At 43.2% G+C, this 16,423-nt stretch overlaps 1 protein-coding gene across 3 annotated transcripts in view; it reads right to left on the bottom strand.

The window, feature by feature from the left end:
• fndc3ba (fibronectin type III domain containing 3Ba) overlaps positions 1-16,423 on the bottom strand; it is a 101,234-nt gene that overhangs the window by 74,320 nt on the left and 10,491 nt on the right. Inside the window, exon 2 of one of the 3 annotated variants that reach the window (XM_081700492.1) lies at positions 10,117-10,178. The exons of the other annotated variants lie outside the window; for them this stretch is intronic. The gene's annotated coding sequence lies outside the window, so the exon portion shown is untranslated. The remainder of the gene's footprint in view (positions 1-10,116; positions 10,179-16,423) is intronic. 3 annotated transcript variants of the gene reach the window in all.

Here is a 16,423-nt window from a genome sequence, read left to right as displayed (position 1 = left end):
GCCTCCCCACCAGGGCTAAGCCCCAGAGGCTGCACATCTGTGAGATGGAGACACAGCTGTGTTCATGCAGACACAGGGCCCATTTGTGAGCATGCGAGAGCTCTCTGGAGACTGTGCCGGACAGCTTCCTCACGCTGCAGGATGCATGAGGTGCCCAGCTCTCCTGTCTGAGTAATAAAGGTGTCGATTCCAAAAGATGATAAAAAGCTAAACAGAGATTCCTTCAAGGACTAAGTATAACAATCGAAGGCTTGTTCAGAAAATTGGGAGGATGGGTGGGAAGCAGAGGGGAGTAGAGCAGAGCAGAATAGAGTAGAGTGTACAAGTACAAAATAAAAACAAGCAGAAAATAATTTGGGTTTCCGAGTCCATTCCAAAGGCACATAAATCTGAGAGTCCCCCAGTGGTTTCTGGCCTTTCATTACTGCATTATTTTCCAGTCCCTTTTCATTCTTTGATTGGCATTAAGAATCAGAAACAGATTGGAAGAAATATGTAGTGATGTCTGCTGTGTGTGTGTGTGTGTGTGTGTGTGTGCGCGTGCATCAGAAGAAAAGTGTTCTGAATTTACAGAGCAGCTCAGAGTGCCATCCCACATACGAAATGCCAGCACTACCACCACCCTACAAACTGAAAGATCTTGAGATCTCAAGATCGGTCCTCACCCACACCCAGTCCCACCCCGAGACAGGCGCATACAGACAGAAACATACAATCATCACTGGCCTCTAGTTGGTATGAACAGGTTGCCTCATTCTGTTTCAATTTGTTCTTAAATTTCATAGTTGTTTCCATCAGGTTAGAAAAGCATCCGTCTCTCGCAATCCATTAATAAACAAGAACAGAAAAACAGAGTCTTCAGTGGACTGCCTGTCCGACAAACTGCAATATGTAAAACACTGATCGCACTGTATATTATACTTCTTGCTATGAAGTCATGGTATCTCATAGGTCAGAGAGAGGATGCTGTCACAAGACAGCAAAAAGGATCAGTTCATAATGGTCTCAAACACACAGACACACACTATTACTGTGATTCTAGCGCTGTGGTGACTCATCTGCCACTGTGAACAAAATAAAGAAATAAAAAATTGGTCATGCACACCCTCAATTTCCTGTTTCCTGCTGGCAAAAAGGAGAGGGCCAGCTGCAATTCACGATTGCACAACACTAACATCACCCAGCTGGATGCAGTTCAGCCACACACACACACCCACCCACCCACACACACACCAGGGGTCCAAATATTCTGTGCAGAAGGACTTGTCCAGCCACATCTGGTACTCCACCTGTAGGTGTGTGTAAGGACCAACATGTTTACACTGTTTAGAGATACACCAAGATTGGACAGAGTTGAGCACACCAAGTTTGAAGTAGCCATCTCTTCAGCCTGCCATGGACACGGTACCGGCAGGATCATCAAGAAGGCGCTACAGCCTTCAGCCTCTGTCTCACAACCTTCTCTCCAGATGATGATTTGCAGAAAGTTTCTTTATGCCACACAGTTTGCCACCATCACCCATGTCCTGCTAATCATGAGAATGGGCTGCCATTTAACGTAAAAAAAAAAATAAATAAAAAAAATAATGAAAGTGTAGGGCTGGATCTACTGTTATGATGCAGTGCCATGATTTCGCCATACTGTGAATAATGTGGGTGATACAGCAGAAACAGCAGTTGCAAGTTTACCTTTACCAGTCCTGCCCACGCAAAGCTAATGTTGTACTGACCATAGTTTTCTTAAAAGGACTTGGGGACCACAAGAAACAGAGGTATATTATGTGGCTGCTTTGTGTGACCTTGTAGTGACCTGCCACTCTGGTGATCATGCTGATGATTCAGGATTAGATGCTAGAACATGCCTATAAGCCCCGAAAGGATGAGAGGCTGTTACTAGAACCGGATCTTACAATGGATGAAGCAGTGACAATGCTACTCAGATTGAGGCAACTACTGGTCAGTAGCCATTTCCTCTGATGTTAACATTACATCTGTGTAAAGTGTGCAATTCCAAAACAGACAAACAGAGGCACCAGACAAAATTAAATGTACAGCAGAAGTCTCAGTTTGAGTTCACAGCCTTGTATTGGTAAATATGGTTGACAACACCAAATCATCTGGGAGTTTTGCCAAGCAGAATTGTCATTTTAGCAACATTTTGCTAATGCATATCCACAGCCAGGCTTTGGACATTCTCCAAATTTACATTCCTGTGGCTGGCATTCTGCCTCCCAACTTTGTTATGAAAATAACCGTATGAAAATAATGAGACAGTAAATCTGGTATGGCAAATGCTGCACCAGTTTCCATTCTCTGTTAGAAATGCCATAACAGAGGAGCTGAATCGACTGTTGGCTGCTGGTGTTATAGAACAGATTGATGGACTCTGCGTGGGTGTCTCCCATCAAGGAAATCGGGCAGAATACATATGTGTGTAGACCTACACCAGCCCCATAAGGCCATGATTGTGGACTCTTTTCCCTTACTCCATATGGATGAACTGCTTTCTTTTCTGAGGGGTGTCACTAGGCCAGTGCCTATTACCAAGTACCCTTTTACAAGGAAAGTCACGATCTTATGGATTAGTGTCTGCCCCTGGTGCCTTTCAAAAAATGCCGTCCACCATTCTGGCTGATTTGCCAACGGTAGAGCATTACATAGATGATGTTATCATCCATGGAATAGACATGTCTCCCTACATCAAGCCCATAAACGACTATGCACCTCTTAAAATCTCTGCTACGGAGTGGAAATACTCTGTAGTAGAGAAAGAAGCCTCTGCCCATGTATGGGCTTTGGAGAGGTGGCGCACTTACTGCTTCACCTTAAAAACTGACCATCAAGCACTGACAACCCTACTGACTACTAAGGGTATTGCTTGTGCTGGTATTTGTGATGCTAGGTGGTCTGCTCACTTCCTATCATTTAAATTATGATGTCCAAGCTCCCAGAATGCTATAGTTGACTTTCTGTCTCAACTGCCCTTGCCTGATATTCCTACATCTGCTGATGAGGCTGAATCAGGAGTGGTTGCTCTTCTCTCCACTGTTTCCAAGACACCATCAACTACCAACATGGATTCTGCTTGTGCCAAATGCCCAAGCAGACCAAGGTGCATGCACAAATTGTGTGAGGTTGACCTTCACCTAAGGGTCTGGATCCTGACTTGTTGCCTTATTACAGGCTTCGACTGGAACTTGTTGTGAACTTCTTGTGTGTCATATTCCATGGATCCTGCTTGATTGTGCATATTGCTCATCATTCTCTCATTGTATCGATAGCTCACTGGAATCATCAAAGTATTGTACTCACTAACAGCAGCTTTGTGAACTCTACTGGTTGCCGAAAATGGATGCACTGGTAAATGATGCAATCAGTTCTTGATGCCAGGTGAACGATAAAATGGATGAAGCCACACCCTGCTTCAGCCTATGCCACTTCCGGATAGACCATTGCAGAAAGATGGCTATGGACATTGTAGGTCCATTTGAAACTGATGCTTGGATCTGTAGGTATGCAATGACCTTAGTAGACTGTAGTCTACTACAGTAAATGGCCCAAGATAGTCTTTACTTCCACTGTGACTACCTCCAAAGTAATTGTATTGTATCAAAAGGACTTCACAGACAAGGACATTGCTGCTTGTAAGAGCACCTAAAATCAACCATTTATTTATCAATCAATCAATAACAGCTTCAGGGCACCCAAGAAAGTCAGGCATGCGCCGGAACCATCTCCTAAATAGGATGCAGCTACGGGATCGGGTCACCACCGGTGCAGAGCTTGCTCAGGAATGGGAGATGGCAGGTGTGAGTGCATCTGCACGCACCATGAGGCGAAGGCTTTCGGAGGATGGCTTGGTGTCAAGAAGGGCAGCAAAGAAGTCACTTCTCTCCCAAGAAAAACATCAAGGACAGATTGACATTGTTCAGGAAGTATAGGGATTAGACTGCAGAGGAATGGGGTAAAGTTATTTTCTCTGATGAAGCCCCCTTCACACTGTTTGGGACATCTGATTGGGACAAATGATTGTCTGGAGAAGAAAAGGTGAGTGTTACCACGAGTCCTGTGTCATGCCAACATTGAGCCATCCTGAGACCATTCTTCGGTGGGGTTGCTTCTCATCCAAGGGAGTGGGTTTGCTCAAAATCTTGCCTAAGAACACTGCCATGAATGAGGAATGGTATCAAAACATCCTCCAAGAGCAACTTCTCCCAATGATAGAGGAGCAATTTGGTGCTGAACAATGCTTTTTCCAGCATGACAGAGCACCATGTCACAAGGCAAAAGTGATAACCAAATGGTTTGGTGAATGAAACATTGACATTTTGGGTCCATGGCCAGGAAACTCCCAAGATCTCAATCCCATTGAGAACCTGTGTTCAATCCTCAAAAAGAGGGTGGATAAACAAAAATGCAGAAACTCTGATCAACTCGAAGCACTGATAAATTGCCATCAGTCAAGATTTTGCCCAGATGCTGATATCCAGCATGCCAAGGTGAATTGCAGAAGTCGTAAAAAAGTAGGGTCAACACTTTAAATGTAAGTCTTTGCTTAAACTGGATGTATTTGTCAATAAAAAAAAAATAAATAAAATAAAAAAAAAAGACACCTTATGAAATGCTCACAATTGTACTTCACTATACCATATAAACATCTGACAAAAGGAGCTAAAAAAAAAACAAAAAAAAAAACCAGTGAAAACCAAAATGTGTGTCAGTCTCAAAAATTTTGGCCATGACTATATATAATGTAGGGTAGCTAGCTATAATCAAGTATATATTTCTGCAGGCTAGAGGAACTCCAAATAAGAGGGTATTTGTGTCAGTCTCGAAACTTTTGGCCACAACTGTACAGTATTTTTAATGCACTGTATTGTTAACACACTATCAGCTAAAAAGGTAGAAATGCAAGCAATTTCTTCATCACTTTAAAATTACATTGTTACAATATGACGTGACAAGAGTGCATGCAATAGTTAACTCCAGTAACAGTGGATGGCAGATGGGAAAGTGAGATAACGTAATTCTTACTCATGTTTCTTACTGACCTTACTCCAGTTTGAATCTGCCATGTCAGTTATTTTTACAGACTGCATCAGCAAATACACCCTTTATCTACTACAAAATGACTAATATACTGTAGAATTTAGTTTTCATGATTTTCTCAGACATGTAAACCTCAAAGAAGCATTTATTTGCATTACATACTTTAGCAGTTACTTGCCAAAGGCCTTTTCAGACCTAACGCAAGTTATTTTTACTATAAGCAGGTTTATTAGATGATATCAACATTTTGTAGTGAACATGCTTCTGGATAATTATAGCGAGATAGATACTGTTTATTTAATACTCTGTGCAAGATTGTGTGTTTTGTACTTGTGACCAGGGAAAACTACATAATACACATACCTTTTTTTGTTTGATGGCAATGTGTTAACTGAGTACCCACTCCCATCTTTGTAATTTACACTGAAATGTCCCATGTAAATTGATCATAAACATTATAGAGGTGTTTTGGTGAAATTACTTTATGTACATATGTCTAAAAAAATAATTCCATCCAAATAATTTATTTCACACACATTTTAGGTACAGTAATTAAAACATTAAAATATAACAGGTTTTTTATTCTTATGTGCTTTAGTTGCTTTAAGAGAGTTAATTTAATATACCAGTTTATGTTTCATGCTCACATATTTATACCTCAAGTGTATACTTCCATTTGCACAATAAAGAAGAACATGATTTTCTTCTGCAATTTACTCACTCATGATTTGGCCTTCTGATTTAAGAAGTATTAAAGTCAAGTTCTTTTTTAGTGACTACACCACCACCACCACCACCACATCGTAGTACTATATTATTACTGGCTGGATAGTGGAAAATACAGCGATATGAATTTTAGTTTGAATCGCCCACCCTTATTTTTGACTACTATAAAATAAAGCTGGTTTGTTTGATTTCATTTGTTTGTATTCAGTACAAGCCTGTTTTATTGATACATGAACCAAGTCAGACAAACCAGTGAACACCCATATGGTCCAGCTATAAAAACTAGAAAAATAAAATTAAATAAAAAATGTAAAAAATGAACGCGTATGAAATGTCTAACCCTAACCTTGTGCAGAGACGGGGACCTGCAGGTGTTAGGAGCACCCTACAGTGGATCACAGCAGTAGTGTGCACCATAGACGCAGCACGCGCAACAGCCACAGAGCACACCACAGCCACAGAGCATGCTACAGCACCACAGCTACAGAGCACACCACAGCACCACAGCTGCAGAATGCACCACAGCCACAGAGCATGCTACAGCACCACAGCTACAGAGCGCACCACAGCACCACAGCTGCAGAATGCACCACAGCCACAGAGCATGCTACAGCACCACAGCTACAGAGTGCACCACATCACCACAGTTGCAGAATGCACCACACAACCACAGTTGCAGAGCAACTAGTGTCAGAGTGCACTACAGCCACGGAGCACACAAGTCAACAGAGGCATGCGGCATACCCTGTGTGTATGTGACTGCTGACTTTGGGTTTGTATCTGTTTACTTCTCACAGGCATCTAGGTGCATGCATGAATGTGTCTACTGCTTACAGCGTGTGTGCGTTTATGAGATGTGTGAGGGCACATGTGCGTGTCAATGTTACATCCTAGTGAGAGCTCATAGTGCTGCCAGACAGTGTAAACACGCAGTTCACTCTCTTATTTATGCATTAAATATCACACAGCATAATTAAATCCTGAGGAGCTTGGCCAGTGAAAAGCTTCACTCGCTCTCTCTTTCCCACCCTCCAGACCTCCCCTTCATTCCCTCTCCCATCCGGCACTTCCTGTCACACGTGTTAGCCCACGTGGGTACAGCTGGCACAGGGAAGGGCAGAAGGGAAGACTCAGATGACTGGTGAAGCTGGACAGAGAGCACAACACAGAACGTTCTCACGCCGCCCTCAAGACAGCCTTCCCATACCGCCCTAATGCTCCCCCTCCCTCCAGCCAGACAAAGGGAGTTTTCTGGGAGACGCGGGCCTGCTGACAGGATCCAAGGACTGTTAGGACTCAGGCCCACAGCCAGGAATGCAAACACTAGACTCGGGGTGCCGACATCTAAGGCCTGCAAAACATCTGTCCACTGCTCTTCATGCACCGAGCTGGGCTTCAGCTGCAGAGAGGCAGAGCACATACCGCACCCCAAATGTCCCGAGCGCTGGCGTGAGAGGCTTCACGTTCACATTTCCTGCTATGAGACCACAGTCCTCTGCCAACCTGCTCCTATTTCTTGCAAAACGTCACCCCAAACGTGGCGAGAGGGAGAAAAAAAATAAAATAAAAGTCATAGAAACCAATCGGCAGTCAGAGGCTATGAGAGGTGGTATGGTCAGAGCTGACTAGCTTTATTTTAAAAAGCTGTCAGACAAGCACAGCTGTTTGCATGGCCACGCCAGTCTAACAGTGGGTGTGTTTTATACTGCCAATGAGCTCCTATGATACTGTCAAACTCACTGTCAGTTGGAAGCAGCTGAATTAGATGTGGAAAGGTACCATATAGGCAGCCGAGCCAGGCAGAAGCAGAATCTACAGAGATGAGGAGCTAGAGAGCAACTGTTCAAGAGTCAGAATACCCCACAGCAGCACACTACACAAAGCACTCTGCTGAGAATCACAGGACTATTATCACCCAACAACCCCCTCGACCGGTCAGTGCCACCATTGGCAGCGGAAATGAGCTTAATGCCAAAGCAGCGAAGGACAAAGGATAGAAACAAGGGCACGTCTGAACAACAGGAGAACGAAGAAGGAGAAAGAGAACCACAGAAACGTATATGATGCCATGCACCCACAGCCAGTAACCCTATAGTCTGCTTATATACAGAGGAAAGAAGAAAGGGGTGTGGCCAGGAGAAAGACTGCAGTGATCTGGAGCTCAGGGTATGCACTCAACTAGCCGCAGACAGGGACAGTTGTCAGAATTGTCTGACATCTGCTTATTAGCACTGCTTAACCACAAACCCATCTGACCCAGACAGCACCAACACACACAAAGAACCAATTAAGAGGTTTCTCTCCTCTATAGAACTCACCCTTAAGGAATGAATAATATTGCATGTCCTGTTCCAACAGGAGTCAAGCCAACACACCACCACACACAGTCTCTGGGAGTAGAAGTCCAGCACATAGCCCTCAGCAAGGCTTCGCTACCAAATAACACACCATGGGTGTTAATCTTCATATAAATCTTCATATAATCTTCATAATCTTCATATAAAATGTCATATTAGCATTTATCTATAGCACATGAGCAACACAAAGCTTAAAGCAAGAGGCTCAGCAAAGCCCAAACAAATCACATCATCTCTAGCTCTAATGGCAGTGTGGAAGTGGGACAGCTTTAATTTGATAATTCATCATAGGCCAAAGAACTTTCCAAGCCTCAGATCACAGGTACTCTGTGATTGGCCAGGCACAGCAAGGGGGAGGTACACTTCGGGCACGTCTACGACTCTTTGAGGCATCGATCCAGATGCTTCTGGCCACAGAGAAATACATACGGGATGAAGGTGAGGAGAAAATGAAAGGAGGAGGAAGGAGAGAGTGTGTGAGACATTTACAGGGAATACGAGATATTGAATTTCTCACCACTCTACTGATAATGCAGGCAGGAGAGCAGATGATCCCCTTGCTTTGCAGACATACGTGTCTACATAATGCTGAATAAAGGCTGAGAACAGAGAACTGAACAAGCAGAGCAACATGGCACCTGCAGTTATTATCTGAAACTGACAAGCTGTGTCTGGCAATGTCTGTCAGCTGTGTAAATACCAGACGTATGACAGAATACTCACAGAAGACTCTACAGAAGACTGCTCGATCACTCAGGACAAAAATCACTGCTTTTAGTAACATAGTTTAAGCCTAAAATGTTCAACATGCTGCACAGGGATGCAAACCCTCCTAAAGGTAAAACCATTGACAGTTCTTTTTTGGATGTACAAATAGGTAAAGCACCAGCAAAAACATTGCAACTGTAGGGAGAAAAATGTGATCCTGATTGATTATAAATGCCCCATTTCCATGCAAAGCTATTTGTGCATGTTTATGCACTAGCTGAAAACTGAGATGTGTTAGGAATTTCCTAGCATACGCACACACGCACACGCGTGCACGCACACACACACACAAAAACACCCTATATCCACTCTTGAGGCAGATCTGTCTGTATCCAGCATGTCCACAGCAATGACAAGGGCTGATGTTCAACATTTTCCAAGGGCTAAGAAACTGCACCATGGCAACAGCCATCTCCCTGGGCAACTGCATCTTTTAAAATGTCATCTTTTCAAGTGTGACCTTGTTTCCAGGTCAAACTGACACTGGATAAAAGGTTCAGGCTAGGAGGTCAAAGATGACATCATTCAGACACATTAGCCTTCTTCTGCCTGTTTTAAATATAAGAGAACATTTCAGAGAAGTCTAATAAATAAATAAATAAATAAATAAATAAATATAATCAAGAACGGATAAAACCAAAATCAGTAATACAAGGTTTCCAGAAGGAAGGTCTAAGCATTTTAAATAAAATAAAAAACAAACAAACCAGTGCTGAACACTACACTTTTTGCCAGTGTGTTCTCACACACACACACACACACACACACACACACACACACACTTTTAACAGCAATAACAGTTATTATTCTGTCTCGGCAACATCAAGAAAAAAAGCCCTGTTGACTGAAGGAGCTGTCCTCATGGACACACTCCTATAAAAGACTGAAGACTAAACTGTATGACCAAACTATGCCAGCTGGGGTCAAATCTTGCCAAACATGCTTGGAGCAGATGCCTCTGGGCAGAGGCATGGCAGTGTGATGGACATCGGCGCGTGGAGCGCCGAGCTGACTCAGATGTGGCCCTGCACACCCAGCCCACACGTGAGGGCAGGAACACAGGCATGGTGGTGGAGGATGGGAGGCGTGGCTAAACCTGAGCTGCTGTGGGGAGGAGAGAGGCCCGAGGGCTGGGAAACATGCTCACACACTTCTCTCATTCTCCAGCTTTGCCTGCACAATGGCTGTTCACAGAGGTTGGCCAAGAAGGGCACACCTTTATGCAGTGGGATTGGCTGGAATGCTCCTTTGCTGAGATCAAACAGTAGACCAGTTCAGCTGAGAGAGAGAGAGACAGACACACAGACAGAAGGGGGAGGGAGAGAGAGATAGAGAGATAGAGAGGGAGTACACAAAGTGATATGGCAAATTAGGTTTCTGTGGGGTGGGTGGAAATAAATGGTTGCAGTCAGTGAGTCAGAGTCGGTGCAGACGAGTTCATTGGGTTCAGACTGCCAGCCGTGCTTCACCAAATGCCTGCATAATGTACCTGGAGTAACAGAAGAAAATGTGGGTTGGGGAGGGGGGTGGGTGTTACCAAGCACCTATAAGCACTGTCTTTGTGTCTTTTTGGAACACATTTAAAAGGCTTAATTCACCCTGAACAGCAAGTGAGGACCATTGCCCCACACAACAGCATGCGACTTCCACCTAGTCATCAATACCAGCCCACTATTTGTAAGGTGAAGCGTTTTCTTCAGTAACGTTGAAGGAATGAGCAAGTGTGTGTGTGAGCAAATGCGTGAGGGAGCGAGTGTTGCACCACTTTGCGTGGTCACCAGCGCTGCTGGGAAACAGCCAAGTGGGCTCTGCTCCCTGTAATTGGAATAATGGCATGACACACGGCCGAGAGGCCTGCTGCAGCTAAATCTCCTCTCCACTTCTCCCATTCCTGACATCGTCCCTCTACCTCCCTCTTTGCCCCTTTTTTCCTCCATCTCTCCATCTTTCTCTCTCATTATGAAAAAAAAAATCTCCTCTCTGTCATGCCCCAACAGGCCTCAATGACTTAAAACCCTGCAGCTTGTCAGAAGCTTTTTACCCAGAGTGATGCAGAGTAGGATACGGTATAAGGTAGGGTTGGGTATGGTATGTAAGGCAGGGTAAGATAGGGTAGAGTAGGAGAGGGCAGGGTGAAGAAGCAGCAGACCTCATTCTCAAAGACAAGGCCCCTCTGGTCAAAGCTCTGCAGGGTACAGGGGTACCCAAGGCCTGAGCACAGACCCAGCCCAGCCTGCAGTTTCTGAACTGTAAACCAGCACTAATCAAACACGTACTCTGCCCTGCCTGAGATAACAGCCACCACTCAGGGTCGTGGGCTTTGAGAGGCACTTCACCTCAAAACAAACAGTTTGTGTAGTCTCAGATCACAGAGGGAATAGAAACGAATGAATAAAATGGAGTATACAGACGAGCATACTTTCTCCAAAATATGGAGATCTCAGAACCCAGGAATATGCATAATCTATTAATCTATTTTCTCTTTCTGCTGAGGTACACATACCCCTGATGTCACGATGTTACTGAGCCTCAACCCGTCTCAGCTGCCGTGGCTACTCCCACCACCCCCTGATGCCCCCTGCTGTAGCCCACCACACCGCCAACCCAGCCAACTACTTCTCCACTGCCTTTAATGGACGTTCTCTTGCAGGATGGGTTTGGGACACGTGCACACCATCGGGACAAGACCAAGACCTCTAGGAAATTGTACTACACATTAATTGCTTATTTTCTCATTTTGTTATTTCTTTATTTTTCTCTTAAAATTGTTATTATGGGCTGGCCAGTCAGCCAGAGGAGTTTGGGCTCCCTTTGAGTCTTGGTTCCTCTCAAGGGTTCTTCCTCATGTTCTAGGGAGTTTTTCCTTGCCATTGTCGCGCTTTTTTTGTTCACTGGGGGTTGGACTTGGACATTTGTAAAACTGCTTTGTGAGAACATCTGTTGTAAAAAGCACTATATAAATAAATCTTTGATGTTGATTTCTGATATGCAGATTTGCTTTGTCTAATGATTGGATCTGATCTGAAAAGTTCAGTTCAGCCAGGTGCACTGTACACTGTAGGGGTAAAAAACACAACCCACAGCACTGCACTGCATTGTAATGTACCCTAGTATATTAGGTGAGACCCATCCCTCAGTACTGCTCATTACTACATTAGGCTGAGATAGTGAGCTCATGAGGCAGAACTGCATGCTTTAAGATAGAAGTACAGTTGGCTACAAATTGTAGAGGCTACAATTTTCAGGGTCAGGACACCTAGACAAATTTAGTAGTACACAGAGGAAAGTGGTTAAAATGTTATACTATTTTAGTTTTTTTAACTTTTTTTATTTTTTTTATTTTTTTTTTTTTTAGCAGAGACGTATTACAAATATAAGTATGGAAAATGGATTCTTGCTGCAAGGTGCTGACTAACAGGCTAATGTTCACTTATTTAAAAAATCTCAGAGGCAGCAACCCACTGGCTCAGCAGATGCCCACTGATGTTCACATGCAATCATTTTTAAACACGACGAAGCTGCAGTGTGCAGTCCTGGGGCACACAGAGGTGGAGCCTTCATGCTGCTGTACCAGTGACAGAGGTGCTCCTGGTGCACACAACTGCTGCCGAGGTACCGTGTGGTCTCTCTGCTGCTCCTCGTGCACACCTGAGCCATTACACCTGAGCCAGCGTGTCTGAACCCGACCCTGTTCCGATGACAGCATCAGCATTCTACTTAAAGGCAAGAGTTTTTTCACTTCATTACCACCAAGTACTCCATTTGAGAGGAAGCCCAAATTATTCCTGCTTGTCGAAAGAAAAAGAAACGTAGTTTGGAAAGGGTTTAATCTTTTTTGAGTGTATAATAACAAAATTATGCTCACAAGCTAAAGATGTTTATAGCAACCTCACAAATAGTGTAACTAGACAAGTGTGCATGAAATTTACCCACAGGAGTACTGTAGCTGGCAAACATTACAACAATTCACTCAAACCATCACCACGAAAACATTGCCAAAACACATCTTATACATTAACTCCACCCTTAAGAGGTGTTAAAACACAGCCCACCCGCTGGAAGGAGCAGAGTATTGAGTGAGAAAGCAGGCTGGGGCCTTTGAAGAGAGGAGTGCATAGGGACAAAGCCCATCTCAGCTAAGCAATCACTTTAAAAACAGAAACACACAAAGGATGTATTCCATTTTTCCAACAGAGTGTCCAGACCAAGAGAAATAGATTTGAGGGGAGAGGAGGGGGTAAAACTGCAGTGAAAGGAGATATTTTCTCTTTGGTGGGTGGGTGTGTGTGTGTGTGTGTGTGTGTGTGTGCGCGCGCGCACATGCGCGTGTGTGCATGCATGTCTCTGTCTGTCCTCCTGACCACACAACAGCTGGTACCAGTTCAAAAGTTCAGTCCTCATCCCAGGATGTCCAGTTCCCTTCCAGACACAGCCTTTTACACTACTTGCGATCTACATAAACATAACCAAAGATCTCACAAAGTAGCATTCTGGCATATGGGCTGCAGGAAAGATGAGAAGAGCCAAACCAGTGTAGGACCTTGCAGCCCAGAGCAGGACCATGCATTCATCCACCCAGAGCAGCCAAGAACAAGAACATGCATTCATCCACCCAGAGCAGTCCGGAGCAGGACCATGCTTTCATCATCCCAGAGCAGCCAAGACCAAGAACATGCATTCATCCAAACACAGCAGCCCAGAGTAGGACCTTTCCTTCATCCACACAGAGCAGCCCAGAGTAGGACCATGCATTCATCCACACAGAGCAGCCCAGAGTAGGACCTTGCATTCATCCACACAGAGCAGCCCAGAGTAGGACCTTGCATTCATCCACACAGAGCAACCAAGAACAAGAACATGCATTCATCCACACAGAGCAACCAAGAACAAGAACATGCATTCATCCACACAGAGCAACCAAGAACAAGAACATGCATTCATCCAAACAGAGCAGCCCAGAGTAGGACCTTGCATTCATCCACACAGAGCAACCAAGAACAAGAACATGCATTCATCCACCCAGAGCAGCCCAGAGTAGGACCTTGCATTCATCCACCCAGAGCAGCCCAGAGTGGGGTAGTGCGTTGATGTACGCAGAGCCAGCACAGTTCTTGTCTGTCTCCCAATAATGGCTAATGGTAAGCTGATGCAGATGGATGTTATAGTGCTAAAGTGCTTCTTGCTAACTATCTGTCATCTTTGTCATCTTGAGCACATCTGAGTAACAGAGCAGTCAAATGTGTGCCTGGGAGCTCTGCACAGGGTGGGGGGGGGGGGGGGACCCTGGAGCTGGCAGCCATGGCCAGATTGCTGCAGCTGAGCCAATGGCGCACATCCACTCATTGCTTCTACAAACATGGCTGCCAATGCAGCCTACATAGCATTGGGGGGTTGGGGTTACGTTACATATGTGCAGAGCCACTTGCGTCTCACCCCACTCTGATGTTATCCGAGAATGAAAGAATGGGTGCTATTAAATGGGGACAGAATGTGTACTGTGCACTGTTGCAAAGGAAGCTGAGAGCAGCAACTTGGGCTGGCGGAACCACTTTGGCAGGAAGGCAAAAACTGCCTTTGCTATAATTAGCCTCTAAATTAAGATCCAATATTCGGTTGCTTTATAGTGAGGCTTTGTTTCTGCTGAAGAAATACAACTGTACATGTTTAATGCATGTGCCACTGTTGAATGACCACTAAGACATCATAGACAGCCAGAGGATGGTACTAGTATGTGCTACATTTCCTCCGTTACATAAAAGTGGTTTTAGAGGGTACTTTATACACACACGTGTACACTTCCAATGTAAGAAATGTACCTTTATTTTGCTATATTCCTCCTATTAGATTTTTAAACAATTTTAATTCAATGTGCATTTCATTCAACTCCCTCCTAATGACCTACACTTTGAAAGGTGGAAGGGCTACTGAGATCTCTCAAGATGACTGAGCAACACTGCTTTGGTTCAGTAAGTAGGCCAACTGGATAACAGGAAGTAGTCCGAACATAACGAACAGAAAACGAGCAAGATTTCCGGCCTGGGAAAGTAAAAATTAGCGACATCTTTAGTAGCACAACATCAGTGCCGTCTCCAAATGTATATTAATTAATGTGAAAATAAAGCGACATCAAAATATTCTGCTGCAAACAACAATGGCTAGCTAGCTAGCTATATACAAGATAACTAGATTACAAGCAATAGAAGTAGCAAATGCAGCAAGTGAAGTCATGGCATCCAGTGCATGCTCCACGCTGTGACATTCTTCCAAAAGAAAATTTTTAGAACAGCAGGAAACATTTAAGATTACTGATTTTATATTTGTTTCCACCTTCAGATAGAATTGTTTGGCAACAGGTATCCTAATTATCTATCCAGCCAGTCTAATTGGTCCATTGTCAAGTAACCTTGGGAAAGAGCTCCAGAATATTTCAACATATTAAGTGTAATAACAGCTTTATTTATGAATATGTAATATATACTTATTGTAAAATGTATTGCTCTGCCACATTTAATGCCCTGTAACAGAAAATCTATAATAACAATAAAAAATTATTTTAAAAACATTGTGTTCACAGCTGTGACTGAATCGATTCAGTCACAGCTATGCTGATACCGATGAACATTTCTTTTATTTACCAGTGTGAAACTGATTCAAGTTTAAGTATTTTAAAACATCCAGAAGGTGGCACTTCAAAGAAAAGAAAGATGTGCATTTATGTAGGAAAAAACATGAAAAGCCCCTTCAGAATATAAAGCTGACATTTGGGTAAATGTAGGAGGGAAATCATCATTTAATTTATAATCGCAAGTGTTTCATTAGTAATGTCTAATAATATTCAGTTAAATCCTTTCCTGTCAGCGGGAAATAGTTCTCTCTATTCAGGAATTCTTTATTTCTTTCTCTATATTGGAATTATACATTTATTGTGCCCCCCTGGCCATGTTATTGGTCTTTATTTGTTATTCATTTAAATTACAATTAAAATTATATTCATGAATTATTATTAATAAATGCTACCACTACTAGAAGATTTGGTAATATTTACTGTAAACTTGTTTGTAAAACAGAATTGTTAGGTATAATATTGTACTGTGATGCCCATACTGTGATACACATCATATTGTGAAGTTACTGGCAATAACCAAACCTAACTATGAGGTCCACTTACTTTAGTTTATGAAACCAAAAAAAAAAAAAAAAAAAATTTTTTTTTGCTTGGTTTTATTAAATGACATTTGATTAAGTAACTTGCTTACTTTTAACTCACTGTTACTAACTTGCTTTAACTTTCTCTTTGTAATAATTTAATTACTACTTCTACTTGAGTAATTATTATTTTGAAGTAACAACACTTGGATACAGTGTTTGGTTTTTTTACCTCTAAGCAGAACACGTGTAACACTGCATCACTACAATTACAAATATTTCTATTGGCTTTAGGCATTTGATATATAGACAAATACAGTTAAAACACTGTATACACGTTTACATGTTCATTAACTGTGAGGAACCCTGGCACAGGG

This window comes from Electrophorus electricus, chromosome 17, assembly GCF_041902795.1.
Source record: "Electrophorus electricus isolate QZ-2024a chromosome 17, ASM4190279v1, whole genome shotgun sequence".
In the NCBI taxonomy this organism is placed as follows: Eukaryota; Metazoa; Chordata; class Actinopteri; order Gymnotiformes; family Gymnotidae; genus Electrophorus; species Electrophorus electricus.
Note: the sequence above shows the minus strand (reverse complement) of the source record. Positions and strands in the feature narration are given on the sequence as shown.